Genomic DNA, 20,676 nt, shown 5'->3' on the forward strand with positions numbered 1-20,676 from the left:
CATTCTGTCAGTTGGGATTTGTTTCTGCTGATGTTAATCACCCATAAAACTGGGCTGGAGTTTAATATTTTGATATTTCAAATAACACAGTGTGTCGATACTCGATGTCTCCATGATAAGAGGTGACAAATTGATGTCTTGTTATCGAACGCTTCATTTTGCGCCTTTACTCCTTTCTACCTCTAGATTGTATCAGTTCTCAGACCTTTGGTTACTCTCAGGACAAGTCACAGTTCCCCATACCGTCCAGAGTGCCTTGATGTCCAGGGTAGGGATAGCTAACACGCCCAGGATCACTAAACACAAAATCCAGTCTGTTAATTACTTACACATACTGGAATTTTCTTGTGCCCACAACATCTCTCTCAGCTTCAATGTGTGAATAGAGTATCACACCTGCAAAGCTTGCTTCAATTTAAATTTGAATCCACTGAGTAAATGTATTTTTTTAAAATATCTGTAAGTAAACCGAACACATCAACTAATTGGCAAAGGTTTAAAGTCAACTAGATGGACAAGTAAAAACATCATGAGCCAATAACACAGCTCGATATTCACAGGAGAAAGTATGTTATCTAAGTCCTCGAATGTCAGTTGGTGAGATGAGAGACTGAATCTTTTTCCACACTCAGGCGGTAAACGGTCTCTCCCTGATGTGTTTCCACCAAACGCACATCTGCAACCAATCCCACAGTCCCCACATTTACAGTGTTTAGTCAGCTAGGCACACGAGTCTCGGAGGTTGACGAATAGTTGAAGTTCTATCAACACGCAGAACATGTGTCCTGTTTCTCACCGCTGTGATTGGTGTTTTTCCAAAGGCTGATGATAACGTGATCCTGATGAATCTGTTGATTCTCTCAAATCTTGACGTGATGTTTGGTTTGAGTTACCAAGCTGCAGATTCTCCCATTCTAATACCCTGCAAATGTAGGTTGCAAAAGTTGTTCCTTTAAGTACAGGATATAAATTCAGAATCGACAAATCTAGATTCTATAGGACATCCTGTCCGCTCCTGTCCCTCCAACGATGTAAAAGCCTTATTCTAGACACACTCCCTCCATCCTTACTGTCTAAAATCAACTGCGAGTTACTTTCTCCAGGAAGTTCTGAATCTGGCTGGGTGCAATTCCACAGAAATTTGTTAACCTCTAGTGCTTCACCATCAGTCGAGTCAGTGAGTGTCAGCAGGATTTCCGCTGTGGTAGGCATCAGAGCCGAATCCAATCCTACCCCCAAATGACATCGACAAACCTCCCAGTTGAAGTCACTGCATCAGTATCAAGAGCAAGCGCAGTGGCTAATTTTTAGTCATATTTAGCCCAGTGGTACTGAGGACAATTATAACCCCTGAACTGCTGCCTTGCCTGAGATCAACTAACAGCCCAGACCATGGACCGAACTTGGGAACTTCCCAGTCAGTATTGCAGAGTGTTCTAAAATTTGGATGGTTGAGGGAGGGTTGGAAAGAATATTTTGAAACACATTTTACTCCACCTTTAAACAAAACCTTCGTCACACTGGACAATTCTGAAATTTTTCCAAATTAAACAAGCAAGTCAAGTGGATTATAAAAACAATGTGCAATTTTAGAAAGGCTCAAGTCACTCGAATAGACAGCTTTACACTCACAGGACTTTACAGAAGGGAGCGAATGTTAATGGGAGCTCGGTTAGTGAAGTCCGCCGACACTTTGTATTAAACTGGACTGTTCCTTTAAGTATAAATAGGCAGAGAAAAGAGAGTCCGTGTCCCTTTAAATATCTGCCCCATTCCCCCGGGCAGTGTGAGGAGCAAAGGCGCGCAACCTCTTGAGATACTGACACAGCAAATACCGCCGAATTGGTTCCCGCAAGTTCCTAAAGTCCTAAGAAATACGTTACATCAGGCTAAGTAGAACAACTGAAAAGACTGCTCACAGAGTCGTTGCTATGTGTGTGTGTGTGTACACAAAACACATCATTCTTAATCTTTGCGAGGGATAAGCTACTTTCTGCACCAGTTATTGTCCAGCATTTTATTTCATATTTTTTACAATGTAATAGCAGAGTGTTTAATTCATTTACCATTTATTGATGACCCATTGTCTTGTGTGCTATTGTTTAGAAAGTGATGACAGAATGACCATTCCGTTACCAAGGTAAGCATGTCTGTCCGCAGTAGTCAGTGGGAAGGGAATTAAATCTTTGCCTTGGGATTTGGACGCTGTGGGAACATCGGCACAAAATCACACGTTTTAATGTGAAATGTGTGTGGTTTCTCACATGTCGACCGGCTGTGAGAAATGGAACTTTGAGTAAAAAATGGCGGGGCTCATCCGCGAATCTCTCACATATCAAATCACATATCTCATTCCGAAGTGAGAATAAAACCCCTAGACCAACGAGCCGCCGACAGTGAAAAACGCAGCTCTCAGATTCTGACGGTAATGAGAAAAGATATTAGCCCCATCGTGCTTCTGCTATCCCTCAGAAAACTATCTAATTAATCCCCCTCTCCATAATCCTACAAATGTTATCCTTTTGAAGAATATATTCTTAATTTGAGACATGACATGAGCAAAGTACAGCATCCTTGCAAGTAAAAGGCGAATTTGAATGACAAACCGATCAGCAAGGTCAACGCTGTAAGACAACGACGAAGCGAATGGGATTCGAACCTATGCATGCAGAGCACACTAGATTAGCAGTCCATCGCCTTAACCTCTCTAATTAGTCCCCCTCGCCATTATCCTGCAAATGCTCTCCTTTTGACGAATATATTATTAATTTGAGACATGACATGAGAAAAGAACAGCATCCCTGTAATAAAAGTGGAATTTGGCGATGACGTTAAATATGAATGTCAAAACGTGGTCAAGCTGTACACCAACGACGACGAGGATGGGTTTCGAACCCAATCATGCTGAGCACAATGGATTAGCAATCCATCGCCTTAACCTCTCGGCCACCTCGCCTCTGCTTCAACAATCGTCAGCCATTCAATCTCCTGCTTTTTGTATCCAAACAGAAATAATGTGCAAGAAAGGCCACTTCACAGCTTGCTCTGCCCGTGCATGCAGATCGACAATTATGAATGCTTGCCATGAGATTCTTGAAACAAACAGCCTTCCTTTGCTTCAGGTGAGTGACTGGAAGAGATGGTTGGTTTTTCGCCAGAATCACAACAAAGAATATAAAATTTCACGTAGCGAGCTACGTTTACCGCGGAAGGACACAAACCTGCAAACTTCTGATAAATTTGCGGTTGTAATCGAAGGCAGACGCCTTATCTATTAGGCCACTCGGCCTCTGCCTGCACCAGCCGTTGTGTTATTGTGTATATTGCGAGCAAATTCGGGGCAACTGCAATATCAAGGAGCGGATTTTGGAAAAGATGAGCATATTTCGAGTGAATGAACAGGTGCACTGCGATCTGGGTGCGCACCGGCGCAGGCAAGCCAAATGTCAATTGGAACACACAGTTTAACAATTCGGTCATTGCAGCTGAAATGATACACCTTCTGAAACAATACAGGATGACCCGGGTTTATGAGAAAATCCATTTCAAAGGGAAAGATTATGAACCTGTACTGACAACCAGCCCATTTAAACAGACACAGAATAATCCGGGACTGCAAGGACATCCCCTTTGCCCAGATGCAGAATAACCCTTGACTGACAGCAGTTCCCTTTTAAAAGAATAAAGTGAGATTTCGATCATCCCTGAAGGCAATTGTGCAGTGGGGCTCAGGACCACGCGAGGCAGAGGCTGTTATTGAAGCCACAGGTGATAAACAGGCAGAAAGGAGGGAGGGACGTTAAACCAGCCCAGTCTGAAATATATAAGTATTTAACATTTTAATAAAATGAATGCATTTAAATTGTATTTAAAAAAAATTTAATTTGAGTGGTTTTAAATAAATAAATAATTGATTCTTAATCTATGTATTTTTTGATTGAACGAAGGCTGTGTGACTAGAAGAATTCAATTGGAAATGAGGGGTGCAGTCAATAAATATCCAAACACAGTAAGCCCATGGTGGAAGACAAGCCATGAGGGAAGATGTGGGATACAAGAGCGATCTTTTAAAGTCGCGTGTGTCTTTCTGTTGGATCTGACAGCAGTTGCTTGTGCTGTGAAAGAGGTCAAATGTAAGAGAGCCCCGTGCAGGCAGAACAGAAAAAGCATATTTATTTTGGAAGTTAAAAATTTAGGATTATATATAAATATACACATATATATATACATGTATAAACAAAGTCAGTCAGTCAGTCATGTCTTGTCTTGGTTTGATTTGATTTGAATTTGAAAATAAGGATGGAGGATGTCATCATATCACACAGCCCACACGCAAGCCCTACCTAAAATCGCTATATTTCTAACTTGTGTATTTTCCCTTCTTTCAGATGTGGAATAGCAAAATCCCACAGCAGATTCTTCTACCGTCAGAGAGTCCACGAAAAAGTGTTCAATCAAATCAGTACGGTTTCAAGTTGCATGCAATGCATTTTTCTCACATGACAGTAAAATCGCACAGCACGTTTGCACACACACTGGCTTACGCAAAGACACAAACAAACCAAAATTCCTGCACCCTCCAAAGGCAGTTTTTGAAATTTAGAATGTGAACTCCGGGTCAGACAGCACATCACTTTTAAACAGACACAGAATGAAGCGGGTTTGATAGCACACCATTTTAAAGAGACAGAGAATGACCTCGGACAGACAGCACATCCCCTTATAAGGGACACGGAAATAGAATGAATAAAAACAGATAAATATGTAAAACTCGGCAGGTCGCGCAGATTTTGATGAGGAAGATTCCGGTTTCACGTTCTGGCGGATGATCATTCCGATATTTTAGGAAAAAGTTAAAGATTACAGATTTTTTCAACAAAAAGAGCGCCTGAAAAAAATATGCAGCGAGAAAGGTCAAATGGCAACGTCTGTGATACAGTGGAACGCAGGAGTGATTAAATAATAAATGGCACAATGGAGAAAGGCAAACTGGGTGGTAATCGGACAATAACGTAACAAAGGATGGTCCAGAGGAGGTGTTAGTGGGAATAGCAGAACCATTAACAGACAATGAGAGCGGTACTTATCATCCGATACGTTGAACCTAATGTTGAGGTCAGAAGGCGAGTACATGCCTATAATATAGGGTGTCACCGCCTTTTAATCAGACCAGGCAGCTTTGCCAGCCCGGATTGAATTCTTGTCCGCTTTGAATTCGGCAGCCAAGGTTCGAATTCAAAAGGCAGCTTCTCTCATCTTTTCAGCTCTAGAGAAACAGGACGCACTCATATTCAGGGCAGAGGTGGAGATTGACACTGAATGTATGCTTATCTCAATTGAGGTGAGCTCATGCGTACAGACAGCAAGATATACTGATCAAGTATTGGACGGAACCAAACAAGGGTTTAGGTGATGCACCGAGTCACAGAGCCGAGTACCTCTGAGATATTTTAACTTTACTCAGTTTGGCGGGTTTCACTTTGCTCTGGGATTTGGATGCGAAAGGAACATCGGCGCAAAATCACACGTTTTAACGTGAAATATGTCTGTTGTCTCACATGTCGAGTGGCTGTGAAAAGCGGAACTTTGAGTAAAACATGGCGGGGCTCTTGAGGGATTTGGCCCGAGAGCTCTCGCATTTCAAATGTGATCATTTCTGAGCGAGAATCATATCCCTAGACCAACGAGCCGCCGACAGTGAAAAGCGCAGCTCTCAGATTCTGACGGTCGTGAGAAAAGATATTAGGCCCATCGTGCTTGTTCTGTCCCTCAGGGAACTATCTAATTAGTCCCCCTCGCCATTGTCCTGCAACTGTTCTCCTTCTGACGAATATATTATTATTTTGAGACATGACATGAGAAAAGTACAGCATCCCTGGAAGTAAAAGGGGAATTTGGCGATGATGTTAAATATGAATGTCAAAACGTGGTCAAGCTGTACGCCAACAACGACGAGGATGGGTTTCGAACCCAAGCATGCTGAGCACAATGGATTAGCAATCCTTCGCCTTAACCTCTCGACCACCTCGTCTCTGTTTTAACAATCGTCAGCCATTCAATTTCCTGCTTTTTGTATCCAAACAGAAATAATGTGCAAGAAGGCCCAATTCACAGCTTGCTCTACCCGTGCATGCAGAACGACAATGGTGAATGATTGCCATGAGATTCTTGAAGCAAACAGCCTTCCTTTACTTCAGGTGAGTGACTGGAAGAGATGTTGGTTTCTCGGCAGAATCAAAATAAACAATATAAAATTGCACGTATCGAGCTAAATTGACCGCGGAAAGACTCGAACCCGCAACCTTCTGATAACTTTGTTATTATAATCGAAGTCAGGCGCCTTATCCATTAGGCCACGCGGACGCTGCCAGCACCATCCATTGTGTTGTTGTGTATATTGCGAGCAAATTGGGGGCAACTGCAATATCAACGAGTGGATTTTGGAAAAGATGAGCATATTTCGAGTGAATGAACAGATGCACTGCGATCTGGGTGCGCACCGGCGCAAGCAAGCCCAATGTAAATTGGAACACAACAGTTTAACAATTCGGACATTGCAGCTGAAATCATACTCCTTCACAAACTATACAGGATGACCCGGGTTTATGAGAAAATCCGTTTTAAAGGGAAAGATTATGAACCGGAACTGACAACCAGCCCATTTAAACAGACACAGAATGATCCGGGACTGCAAGGATATCCCTTTTAACCAGATGTAGAATAAACCTTGACTGACAGCAGTTCACTTTTAAAAGAATAAAGTGAGATTTCGATCATCCATGAAGGCAATTGTGCAGTTGGGCTCAGGACCACGCGAGGCAGAGACTGTTATTGCAGCCACACGTAATAGAAAGGCAGGAAGGAGGGAGGGACGTAAAACCAGCCCAGTCTGAAATATATAAATATTTAACATTTTAAGAAAATAAATGCATTTATATTGTATTTAAAAAAATTTCAATTTGAATTGTTTTAAATAAATAAATAATTGATTCATAATCTAAGTATTTTTTGATTTAACGAAGGCTGTGTGACTAGAAGAATTCCATTGGAAATGAGGGGTGCAGTCAAAAAATACCCAAATACAGTAAGCCCATGGTGGAAGACAAGTCATGAGGGAAGATGTGGGCTACAAGGGCGATCTTTTAAAGTCGCGTGTGTCTTTCTGCTGGATCTGACAGCAGCTGCTTGTGCTGTGAAAGAGGTCAAATGTAATAGAGCCCAACGCAGGCAGAACAGAAACAGCATATTTATTTTGGAAGTTAAAAATTTGGGATTATATATAAATATACACATATATGTATACATGTATAAACAAAGTCAGTCAGTCAGTCATGTCTTGTCTTTGTGTGATTTGATTTGAATTTGAAAATAAGGATGGAGGATGTCATCATGTCACACAGCCCACAGGCAAGCCTTGTCTAAAGTCGCTATATTTCTAACTTGTGCATTTTCCCTTCTTTCAGATGTGGAATAGCAAAATCCCACAGCAGATTCTTCTACCCTCAGAGAGTCCACGAAGGAGTGTTCAGTCAAATCAGTACTGTTTCAAGTTGCATGTAATGCACTTTTCTCACATGACAGTAAGGTCGCACAGCACGTTTGCACACACTCTAGCTTACACAAACACACAAACAAACTAAAATTCCTCAACCTCCAAAGGCAGGTTTTGAAATTTGAAATTGGAAATCCGGGACAGACAGCACATCCCTTTTAAACAGACACAGAATGATGAGGTTCTGAAAGCACATCATTTTAAAGAGACAGAGAATGATCTCGGACGGACAGCACATCCCCTTAAAAGGGACACGGAAATAGAATGAATAAAAACAGATAAGTATGAAAAACTCGGCAGGTCGTGCAGAATTTGTGGAGGAAGAATCCGGTTTCACGTTCTGTCGGATAATCATTCCGAGATTTTAGGAAAAAGTTAAAGATTACAGATTTTTTCAACAAAAATAGCGCCTGGAAAAAATACGCAGCGAGAAAGGTCAAATGGGAACGTCTGTGATACAGTGGAACGCAGGAGTGATGAAATAATAAATGGCACAATGGAGAAAGGCAAAGTGGGTGGTAATCGGGCAATAACGTAACAAATGATGGTCCAGAGGAGGTGTTAGTGGGAATAGCAGAACCATTACCAGACAATGGAAGCAGTGCTTATCATCCGATACGTTGAACAAAATGTTGAGGCCAGCAGACGAGAACATGCCTACAATATAGGGTGTCACCGCCTTTTAATCAGACCAGGCAGCTTTGCCAGCCCGGATTGATTTCCTGTCCGCTTTGAATTCGGCAGCCAAGGGACGAATTCAAAAGGCAGCTTCTCTCATCTTTTCAGCTCTGGAGAAACAGGACGCACTCATATTCAGGGCGGAGGTGCAGATTGACGCTAATGTATGCTTATCTCAATTGAGCTGAACTTATGCGTACAGGCAGGAAGATATACTGATCAAATATTGGCCGGAACCAAACAAGGGTTTAGGGGATCCAACGAGTCACAGAGCCGAGTACCTCTGAGATATTTTAACTTTACTCACTTTTGGTGGGTTTCACTTTGCTCTTGGATTTGGATGCTTATGTATCATCGGCGTAAAATCACACGTTTTAACGTGAAATATGTCTGTTTTCTCACATGTCGAGCGGCTGTTAGAAGCGGAAATTTGAGTAAAACATGGCGGGGCTCGTCCGGGATTTGGCCCGTGACCTCTCACATTTCAAATGTGATCATTCCGAAACGAGAATCATAGCCGTGGACCAGCGAGACGCCGACAGTGAAAAGCGCAGCTCTCAGATTTTGACAGTGGTGAGAAAAGATATTATGGCCCATCGTGCTTGTGTTGTCTCTCAGACACCTATCTAATTAGTGCCGCTCGCCATTGTCCTGCAACTGTTCTCCTTTTGACGAATATATTATTAATTTGAGACATGACATGAGGAAAGTACAGCATCCTTGTAAGTAAAAGGGGAATTTGGCGATGAGGTGAAATATGAATGTCAAAACGTGGTCACACTGTGAGCCAACGACAACGCGAATGGGATTCGAACCCATGCGTGCAGCGCACAATAGATTAGTAATCCATCGCCTTAACTTCCCGGCCACCTCGGCTTTGCTTGAACAATCATCAGCCATTCAATCTCCTGCTTTATGTATCCAAACAGAAATAACGTGCAAGAAAGTCCACTTCACAGCTTGCTCTGCCCGTGCATGCAGATCGAAAATGATGAATGCTTGCCATGAGATTCTTGAAGCAAACAACCTTCCTTTACTTCAAGTGAGTGACTGGAAGAGATAGTTGGTTTCTCGGCAGAATCACAACAAAGAATATAAAATTTCACTTATCGAGCTAAGTTGAACCGAGGAAAGACTCGAACCCGCAATCTTCTGATAACTTTGCTGTCATAATCAAAATCAGTCGCCTTATCCATTAGGCCACGCAGACGCTGACAGCCATCCATTGTGCTGTTGTTTATATTGCGAGAAAATTGGGGGCAACTGCAATATCAAGGAGTGGATTTTGTAAAAGATGAGCATATTTCGAGTGAATGAACAGATGCACTGCGATCTGGGTGCGCACCGGCGCAGGCAAGCCCAATGTAAATTGGAACACAACAGTTTAACAATTCGGTCATTGCAGCTGAAATCATACTCCTTCTCAAACTATACAGGATGACCCGGGTTTATGAGAAAATCAGTTTTAAAGGGAAAGATTGTGTATCGGAACTGACAACCAGCCCATTTAAACAGACACAGAATGATCCGGGACTGCAAGGACATCCCTTTTAACCAGATGTAGAATAAAACTTGACTGACAGCAGTTCCCTTTTAAAAGAATAAAGTAAGATTTCGATCATCCATGAAGGCAATTGTGCAGTGGGGCTCAGGACCACGTGAGGCAGAGACTGTTATTGAAGCCACAGGTGATAGACAGGCAGGAAGGAGGGAGGGACGTAAAACCAGCCCAGTCTGAAATATATAAATATTTAACATTTTAAGAAAATAAATGCATTTAAATTGTATTTAAAAAAAATCGAATTTGAGTTGTTTTAAATAATTAAATAATTGATTCATAATCTATGTATTTTTTGATTGAACGAAGGCTGTGTGACTAGAAGAATTCCATTGGAAATGAGCGGTGCAGTCAATAAATACCCAAACACAGTAAGCCCATGGTGGAAGACAAGCCACGAGGGAAGATGTGGGCTACAAGGGCGATCTTTTAAAGTCGCGTGTGTCTTTCTGCTGGATCTGACAGCAGCTGCTTGTGCTGTGAAAGAGGTCAAATGTAATAGAGCCCAGCGCAGGCAGAACAGAAACAGCATATTTATTTTGGAAGTTAAAAACTTGGGATTATATATAAATATACGCATATATATAAACATGCATAAACAAAGTCAGTCAGTCAGTCATGTCTTGCCTTGGTTTAATTTGATTTGAATTTGAAAATTAGGATGGAGGATGTCATCATGTCACATAGCCCACACGCAAGCCCTGCCTAAAATCGCTATATTTCTAACTTGTATATTTTCCCTTCTTTCAGATGTGGAATAGCAAAATCCCACAGCAGATTCTTCTACCGTCAGAGAGTCCACGAAGAAGTGTTCAATCAAATCAGTACGGTTTCAAGTTGCATGCAATGCGTTTTTCTCACATGACAGTAAGGTCGCACAGCACGTTTCCATACACTGTAACTTACACAAACACACAAACAAACTAAAATTCCTTAACCTCCAAAGGCAGGTTTTGAAATTTGAAATTGGTAATCCGGGAGAGACAGCACATCCCTTTTAAACAGACACAGAATGATGAGGTTCTGATAGCACACCATTTTAAAGAGACAGAGAATGATCTCGGACAGACAGCACATCTCCTTAAAAGGGACACGGAAATAGAATGAAGAAAAACAGATAAATATGTAAAACTCGGCAGGTCGTGAAGAATTTGTGGAGGAAGACTCCGTTTTCACGTTCTGTCGGATAATCATTCGGATATTTTTATCAAAAGTTGAAGATTACAGATTTTTCAACAAAAATAGCGCCTGGAAATAATACGCAGCGAGAAAGGTCAAATGGGAACGTCTGTGATACAGTGGAACGCAGCAGTGATTAAATAATAAATGGCACAATGGAGAAAGGCAAAGTGGGTGGTAATCGGGCAAGAACGTATCAAAGGATGGTCCAGAGGAGGTGTTAGTGGTAATAGCAGAACCATTACCAGATAATGTGAGCGGTGCTTATCACCCGATACGTTGAACCTAATGTTGTGGCCAGAAGACGACAACATGCCTACAATGTAAGGTGCCACCGCCTTTTAATCAGACCAGGCAGCTTGGCCACCCCGGATTGATTTCCTGTCCGCTTTGAATTCGGCAGCCAAGGGACTAATTCAAAAGTTAGCTTCTCTCATCTTTTCAGCTCTAGAGAAACAAGATGCACTCATATTCAGGGCAGAGGTGGAGATTGACGCTGAATGTATGCTTACCCCAATTGAGTAGAGCTGATGCGTACAGAGAGGAAAATATACTAATCAATTATTGGCCGGAACCAAACAAGGGTTTAGGTTATCCATCGAGTCACAGAGGCGAGTACCTCTGAGATACTTTAACTTTACTCAGTTGTGTGAGTTTCACTTTGCTCTGGGATTTGGACGCTGTGGGAACAATCGGCGCAAAATCACACGTTTTAATGTGAAATATGTCTGTTTTCTCACATGTCAAGCGGCTGTGAGGAGCGGAACTTTGAAAAAAAATGGCGAGGCTCGTTCAGGATTTGGCCCGAGACCTGTCGCATTTCAAATGTGATCATTCCTAAGCGAGAATCATACCCCGAGACCAACGAGCCGCCGACAGTGAAGAGTGCAGCTCTCAGATTCTGACGGTAGTGAGAAAAGATATTCGGCCCATCTTGCTTGTGCTGTCCCAAAGAGACTTATCTAATTAGTCCACCTCTCCGCAGTCGTGCAAATGTTATCCTTTTGACGAATATATTATCAATTTGAGACATGACATGAGCAAAGTGCAGCATCCTTGTCAGTGAAAGGGAAATTCGGCGATGAGCTTAATGTGATTGACAAAGTGACCAGGGGAGTCAAATCTGAACACAAATCCGACGAGGATGGGATTCGAACCCATGCGTGCAGAACAAAATTGATTAGTAGTCCATCGCCTTAGGTTCTCGGCCACCTCGTCTCTTATTCAGCCAAGCGTCAGTCTTTCAATCTCCTGCTTTTTGTAACCCAACAGAAATAATGTGCAAGAAATTCCACTTCACAGCTTGCTCTGGCCGTGCATGCAGATCGGCAATGATGAACACGTGCCATGAGATTCTTAAAGCAAACAGCCTTCCTTTACTTCAGGTGAGTGACTCGAAGAGATGGTTGGTTTTTCGGCAGAATCGCAACAAATATAAAATTTCATGCAGCAAGTTAAATGACCGCGGAAAGATACGAATCTGCAATGTTTTGATAAGTTCGCGGTTATAATCGAAGTCAGACGCCGTATCCATTAGACCACGCGGCCGCTGCCAGCATCATGCAATGTGTTGTTGTGTATATTGCGAGAAAAATCAAGGAGTGGATTGAGGAAAAGATGAGCATATTTCGAGTGAATGAACAGATGCACTGCGATCTGGGTGCGCACCCGGCGCAGGCAACCCCAATGAAAATTGGAACACTACAGTTTAACAATTCGGTTATTGAAGCTGAAATCATACTCCTTCTCAAACTATACAGGATGTCCCGGGTTTATGAGAAAATCCGTTTTAAAGGGAAAGATTATGAACCGGAACTGGCAACCAGCCCTTTTTGACAGATACAGAATGATCGGGGACTGCAAGGAAATTCCTTTTACCCAGATGCAGAATCATCCTTGACTGAACGCAGTTCCCTTTTAAAAGAATAAAGTTAGATTTCTATCATCCCTAAAGGCAAGTGTGCTGTGGAGCTCCGGACCACGCGGGGCAGACACGGTAATTGAAGCCACAGGTGATCGACAGACAGGAAGGAGGGAGGAACGTAAAACCAGCCCAGACTGAAAGTCAATTTACAAATATATATACATTAAACATTTTAAGAAAATAAATACATTGAATTTTTATTTTAAAAAAATTGAATTTGAGTTGTTTTAAATAAATAATTAATTGATTCATAACCGAGATATTTTTTGATTGAACGAAGGCTGTGTGACTGGAAGAATTCCATTGGAAATGAGGGGCTGCCTCTTATCAACAAAGGCAGACATTGATGTGGAAATTTATCATCGCCTCCAGTGCTCCAGTGCAGCCTTCGGCCCCTTGTGGAAAAGACTGTTTGAAGACCAGGCCCTCAAATCTACCACCAAACTCATGGTCTGCTGGGCTGTAATAATACCCGCCCTCCTGTATGGGTCTGAGGCATGGACGATGTGCAGAAGGCAGCTCAGGTCGCTGGAGATATATCACCAACGATGTCTCCGCAAGATCCTGCAAATTTCCTGGGAGGACAGGTGCATCAACATCAGTGTCCTCGACCAGGGTAACATCCCCAGTATTGAAGCACTGACGACACTCGATCAGCTTCGCTGGGCAAGCCATATAGTACGCATGCCAGATGTGAGATTCCCTAAGCAATGCTTTATGCGGAGCTTCTTCATGGTAAACGAGCCAAAGGAGGACAGCGGAATTGTAATAATGACACGCTCAAAGCCTCGCCGATAAAGTGCGACATCACCACTGACAGCTGTGAGACCCTGGCCGCAGATCGCCCGAGGTGGAGAAAATCCATTCGGGAGGGCATTGAACTCTTTGAGGCTCGATGCAAGGAGCATGAAGAGCCCAGGTGCACGCAGCAGAAGTAGAACTAGCGACCCCTTCCCCTGACGAATGTCTGTTCCAACTGTGCAAGGGTCTGTGGCTCTCGTATCGGAATGCTCAGCCATCAAAGAATTCACTTTGTGAGTGGAAACAAGTCCTCCATAGGACCCATGGACCTGATGGCTTATATCCTGTGGATACAACCAATGCATTCATAGGATATATGCCATCGGGTCCAGGGGACTTGTCCGCCTTTAGTCCCATCATTTTACCTCATAATACTTCATTAGTGATAATGATAGAATTAAGATCCTCTCTCCATATAGCCCTTGGATTATCCACTATTTGGATGTTTTTACTGACATCTACCTTGAGAACTGAAACAAAATATTTGTTCAAAGTCTCTGACATTTCCCTGTTCTCGATTATTAATTCCCCAGTCTCATCCTCCAGGAGACTAACATTTACTTTATTCACTCTTTTCATGTTTACTTACCTGTAGAAACTCTTACTATCTGTTTTTATATTTCGTTCAAGTTAACATTCATAAGCTACCCTCTTTTAATCATATTTTTAGTCGTTCTGTGCTGGATTATAAAAATGTCCCAATCCTCTGGACTCGCACGAGTGGATGATTTGGTGAGCGTGACGGAATAGGAGGCTTAAAAGTTGCTGCAAAATACTTCAGAACAATTGCACCTCAAATGACCTCCAAACAGAGCGGATTACGTGCCAATGCCGACAGCTACTGATTCATTGTGAACAGGGCACGAATTTACTCAGAAGCAATTCGATTACATTCCTAATTCAACGATTTAACCACCCAGCCACGGCAGCTATCACGTCGCCTTTTTTTAAACACACACTGAATGAAGCAGCACTGAGAGCGCAAACCTTTTAAACAGATTAAGACTGATGCTAGACTGACAGTACAACAACTTGATATCGCTGTATTACACAACAGAAAGCGGGAATGGCTGAATCGCTTTCGGCGGGAATTAGCTTGTCTCAGCTAATCAGCTCGTTGGTCAAGGGGTATGATAGTCACTTATATAGGAAAATAATGGAACCCTTACTAATGGAGAAAATAGAAGAACATCTAGAAACCAAAAGTATAAAAATGAATCATCAGCATGGATTTCAACAGGGAAAGTACTGCTGGACCAAACTCATAATTTTTGATGAGGTTATAGAGTGGGTAGACATTGATCATGCAATAAGTGTAATGTATCTAGATTTTCAAAAGACCCTCGCTATGATACCCAATAATAGCCTGCTGAGCAAAGTCAGGGGATAAGCAGCAGAATGAATAGCGAGCGAGCTTCAAGACTGAAATCAGAGATTGGAGGTAAAAAGGCAGATAGTCATATTGGCAGAAGATGGGTAGTGGTGTTCCAAAAGGATCAATGCCGGAACCCCTATTTTTCACAATTTATATTAACGATTTAGAATTTGGAACTCAAAACAGAATTTCCAAATTTGCCAAAGATGCCAAATTGGAGGAAATTTATACTGAGGAGGACTGCAACACATTAAGGACAACATTAATAAACAAGCAGAATGATCATATAATTTTCAATTAATTTCCACACACATACATGTAAGGTATCACATTTTGGCGGGAAGAATATGGAGGTCACTTATTACTTGGCGCAAAGGACTCTAGATACGGAAGAGGAACAATAGGATCTCTGAGTGCAATTACACAAATCACAAAAATTGTGACAGAGTTTAGCAAGGAAAAATAAAGGTAACGAAGCAGTGAAGGTTATTTCTAGTGGTATAGAATTGCCTTAATAGGAAGGTTATGCTAAACCTGTATTGAACCTCGTTTAGACCAAACTTAGCGTACTGAATGCAGTTCTGGTCATCCTATTATAAAGATGATATAGAGGCATTTGGGAGGGTGCAGAGAAGATTTACACGGATGCTACCAGCAATGGGAAGTTATTCATAAGTGGAAATAATGAACAATCTGAGTCTCTTTTCTCTTGAAGATTGATCTATACTGGTGACCTAATAGATTTATATAAAATTATGAAAGATTTTGATAGATTGTTTACATAGAGAATGTTTTCACATGTGGAGAAGAGCATAACTGGAGGCCACCAATATACGATAGCCATTAAGAAATCCAGAAATCAAATAGAGAATTCAGAAGCAACTTCTTTCTGGAAAGAGTGACGAGAATGTGGAACTCAAAAGCGCAGGAGTGGTTCAAACGCATAGTATAGATACATTAAAGGAGAGGCTATACAAGCATATGAGGTACAAAGGAATAGAAGGCTATGCTGATAGATTTAAATCAAGAAATACTCCAGAATATTCGAGTGGAACATACACGCTGGCATTGTCAGAATAGCCAGAAAGGCAATATCCGCTATGCTGTCCTTTGTAAGCCTATTTAATTCAGTTATCTGCAGCATTATGCATTGGATTCAATGACAACCTCTCTGGATATATGTAGGAGTGCCTGGGTCACTGTAAGAACTTTCTGTTTCTGTGTAGTAGTTTCTGGATCTCTTTAGGTGCTGTCCGGGTCTGTGTTGCAGCTGCCTTTGTCAGAATATGAGCTGACTGTGTCTGTCTAAGTGTTGTCTGGGTTTGCGTAGGAGCGTCGGGGTTTGTGTTGCTGTTCTATGTGTCAGGTTTGGAGCTGACTGGGTCTGTGCAAGAGTTGTTTCTGTTTGTGCCGGAGAGACTGCGTCTGTGTTGGAGTGTGTCGGTCTGTTATTGATCTCCCTGGGTTAGTGTGGTTTGTATTGAGCTTTTTGATTCATTCCCATTTGAGCTTTAAATGAGGTGTCTGCATCTCCGAAGCGAGCTGTCTGGCTCGGTGAACGAGCAGTCTGGCCCTTTCTCGGAACAGTCTGCGCACGTGTAAGAACTGCTTATATCTGTGTAGGAGCTCTTGGACCTGTGTTGGTGATGCCTTGACCAGGGTAGAGCTGTCTATGTCTATGTAGGAGGGAATTAATCTGTCTCGGAGCTCCCTATGTCTCTGAAACTAGCTGTATGGGTCTGTATAGGATGTTTGGGCCTGTGCTGTTGATCCCTGCTTCAGTGTAGCACCTGCCTGGTTCTGTACAGGAGCTGCCTGCTTTCGCGAAGGAAATGTCAGTGTCGCTGTCGAAGCTCTCTGGAAATGTGTTGGTGTTGTCTGCGGCTGATGAGGACATGCTTGCTCCTGTGCAGGTGATGCTGGGTCTGTGAAAGGAACTGTCTGAGTCTGTCCACAAGCATTTTGATGCGGTGTGTGCGCTTTGCCTGTCTGCACTGGAGTGCTTGGATCTGTGCAGTAATGTCTGGCTCAGTGTAGAATCAGTACTCCTCTGTACGGGAGCTGCCTGTGTCTGTTGAGCCGCTGTCTGGGTGGGTGCAGGAAAAGTCTGGATCTGTGAAGGTAGATTGTGGGACTGTGTCGGAAGATTGTGAATCTGTGAAGGTAGAGTCTGGGACTGTGAAAGAGTCGTCTGAATATGTGTTGCAGCTGTCTGGCTCTGTGAAAGAATAGTCTGGGGCTGTGAAAGTACATAGAAATCTAGAAATCCACAGCGCTGAAGGAGGCCAATTCGACCGATAGTATACGTGCCAGCCGACGAAGAGCAACAAGGCCCTTTGATCAACAACCCTGAAGACTATATATGAACCTGTGAAGTATGACAATGGCGAAAAGATAAAGAACGCCCAGCCCAATAAGTCCGCCCCACACAACTTCTACACCCCTTGCACCGAAAAATTATACACACCCACCCCAACCCGAGCCATGCGAATGCATGGGAGAAGCAAAAAACAGAAAAAACCCCAGGCTAATTGTGGGAAAAGACATCTGTTAAAATTACTCTCCATCTACGCGATCAAAATTAGTCCAAGAGATCAACTTGGTCTTATTGGAATCCCTACAGTACTTACCAGCGTATATGCGCCAGCCAACAAGAGGCTATCCAGCCTAATCCCACTTACCAGCTTTCGGTCCATAACTCTGCTGGTTACAGCAAGGACATTGTCCTTGACTGTATAAAACATTGGTTAGGACGCAGCTGGAGTACTGGTCACCACATTTCAAAACAAAAATATGCGATTGCACTGGAAAGGGTTCTGAGGAGATTTTAAAAAAAAAGTTGCCTGGACTGGAGAATTTTGGTGATGTGGAAAGATTGGAAATGCTGAGTCTGTTTTCTTTGGACCAGAGGAGGCTGAGGGGAGACAATATTGTGGTGCATAACTTTATGAGGGCTCTAGATAGAGTTGGTAGGAAGGTCCTGTTTCCCTTTGCAGAGTGGTCAACAACCAGGGGGAATCGATTTAAACTAATTTCTGATTGGACCAATTTCCCGATCTCGAACGCCTCCTATCAACAAGAGCAGGCATTGATGATGAGATCCAACACCGCCTGCAGTACGCCAGTGCTGCCTTCGGCCGCCTGAGGAAAAGAGTGTTTGAAGATCAGTCCCTCAAAACGTTCACCAAGCTCATGGTTGACAAGGCTGTAGTAATACCCGCCCTCCTGTATGGCTGAGGGACGTGGACTATGTACAGTAAACACCTCAATTCGCTGGAGAAATGCCACCAGCGATATCTCCTCAAGATTCTGCAAATCCCTGGCAGGATAGTCGCGCAACCATTCGCGTCCTGGTCCAGGACATCATCCCTAGCATTGCACCACTTACCACACTTGATCAGCTCCGTTGGGCAGGCCATATGCCACACACGAGACTGCCAGAGCAAGCGCTCTTCTCGGAACTCATCCACGGCAAATGAGCAAAAGGCGGACAGAGAAAACATTACAAAGACACCCTCAAAGCCTCCCTGATAAAGTCTGACATCCCCACTGTGACCTGGGAGTCCTTGGCCATAGATCGCCCTAAGTGGATGAAGTGCCTGCGTGAGTGTGCTGAGCTCCTCGAGTATCGTCGCCGAGAGCATGCAGAAATCAGGTGCAGGCAGCGGAAGGAGCTGCGGCAAACCAGACTCCCTGCCCATCCTTTCCCTCAACGACGGTCTGCCTGACCTGTGACAGAAACTGTGGTTCCCGCATTGAACTGTACAGCCATCGAAGAACAAATGCTAAGAGTGAGAGCAATTCTTCCTCGATTCCGAGGGACTGCCTATGATGATGAATTAGGGGGAGGTTTAGATGAGCTGTGAGGATAAATGTCTTTACCCAGGGCGTCGTGGCAGTCGGGAACTCAATGCCTCAATGGGTGGTAGCGGCAGAAACCCTCACACATTTAAAAAATACTTGAATGCCACTTAAATTGCTGTAATCCATTTGACGGACTTAGAGCTGGGAAATGGGAATTAGGCTGGAAAGCTCTTGATCGGCCTCCTCGGGCACTATTGGCTGAAATGGACTCCTTCCATGCTGTACATGTTTGCATTTCCTGCACTACAAAGTGATCACATTTTAAAAGTAATGAATTTGCTCTGAACTGCTTTGGGAAGTGCTGAGGTGAAAGTCGCTATAGGAATGCTATCATTTTAATGTGAAAGTGCCATTAGAAAGTACTTGGCATGAAGACAGGTTGCTTCACTCGGTTAGCGTTTGGTGTTAATAATGCCAAATTGGCGAGTTCGAGCCCATTACGGGCCATTTATTTTATTTTTGGTGGTGCGGTTGGGCTGCAAGTATTTTAGAGCAGCTTAAACATTCAGGGACGAAACTCACACTAAACCTGTAATACATTGAAGCAATGCTGCAATACATTAGCTCTGCCGAGAGCTGGTGGCCCTGCCGAGTGCTTCCAGCATTAAATGAACAATTCCATATCATGCGGGGATTTGTGACTTCTCGTATTTCAATCAGTGAATTGCTCACTGCCGCTGATTGGTTTGTAGTGCAAAGTATGGAACTGATCTAAATACAATTTCACTGCGTAATCACTCATTATAAGAACATAAGAAATAGGACAGGAGTCGGCCATCTAGCACCTGGAGCCTGATCCGCCACTCAACAAGATCATGGCTGACCTGGCCGTGGACCCAGTTCCACTGACCCGCCCGCTCCCCGTAACCCTTAATTCCCTTATTGGTTAAAAATGTATCTATCTGTGATTTGAATACATTCAATGAGCTAGCCTCAACTGCTTCCTTGGGCAGAGAATTCCACACATTCACTACTCTCTGGGAGAAAAAAATTCTTCTCAACTCGTTTTAAAATTGGCTCCCCCGTATTTTGAGACTGTGCCCCCGAGTTCTGGTCTCCCCGACCAGTGGAAACAACCTTTCTGCCTCTATCTTGTCTATCCCTTTCATTATTTTAAATATTGCTTTCAGATCACCCCTCATCCTTCTGTACTCCAACGAGTAAAGACCCAGTCTATGCAATCTATCATAATAAGGTAACCCCCTCATCTCCGGAATCAGCCTAATGAATCGTCTCTGTACCCGCTTCAAAGCTAGTATATCCTTCTTAAAGAAAGGTGATCAAAACTGCACGCAGTACTCCAGGTGCATCCTTACCAATACCTTGTACAGTTGCAGCAGGACCTCCCTGCTTTTGTACTCAATCCCTCTCGCAATGAATGCCAACATTCCATTCGCCTTGCTGATTACTTGCTGCACCTGCAAACTAACAATTTGGTCGGGTGGCACGATTTAATGTTTTATGTTTTGTAGGTAGACTCTAAAAGAGTTTCATGCACAAGGACCCCCAGGTCACTCTGCACCTCAGCATGTTGTAATTTCTCCCCATTCAAATAACATTCCTTTTTACTGTTTTTTTTCCCCAAGGTGGATGACCTCACATTCTCCGACATTGTGTTCCATCTGCCAAACCTTAGCCCATTCACTTAACCTATCTACATCTCTTTGCAGCATCTCTGTGTCCTCTAAACAATCCGCTTTCCCACTAATCTTTGTGTCATCTGCAAATTTTGTTACACGACACTC

At 43.1% G+C, this 20,676-nt stretch overlaps 1 non-coding gene across 1 annotated transcript; it reads right to left on the minus strand.

Moving 5' to 3' along the window:
• Positions 1-2,874: 2,874 nt before the first annotated feature.
• On the minus strand, positions 2,875-2,956 carry trnas-gcu (transfer RNA serine (anticodon GCU)). The gene has a single exon. It is a non-coding gene; the product is annotated as a tRNA-Ser (tRNA).
• Positions 2,957-20,676: the final 17,720 nt, after the last annotated feature.

Source organism: Pristiophorus japonicus, unplaced genomic scaffold (assembly GCF_044704955.1).
Source record: "Pristiophorus japonicus isolate sPriJap1 unplaced genomic scaffold, sPriJap1.hap1 HAP1_SCAFFOLD_46, whole genome shotgun sequence".
Taxonomy (NCBI): Eukaryota; Metazoa; Chordata; class Chondrichthyes; family Pristiophoridae; genus Pristiophorus; species Pristiophorus japonicus.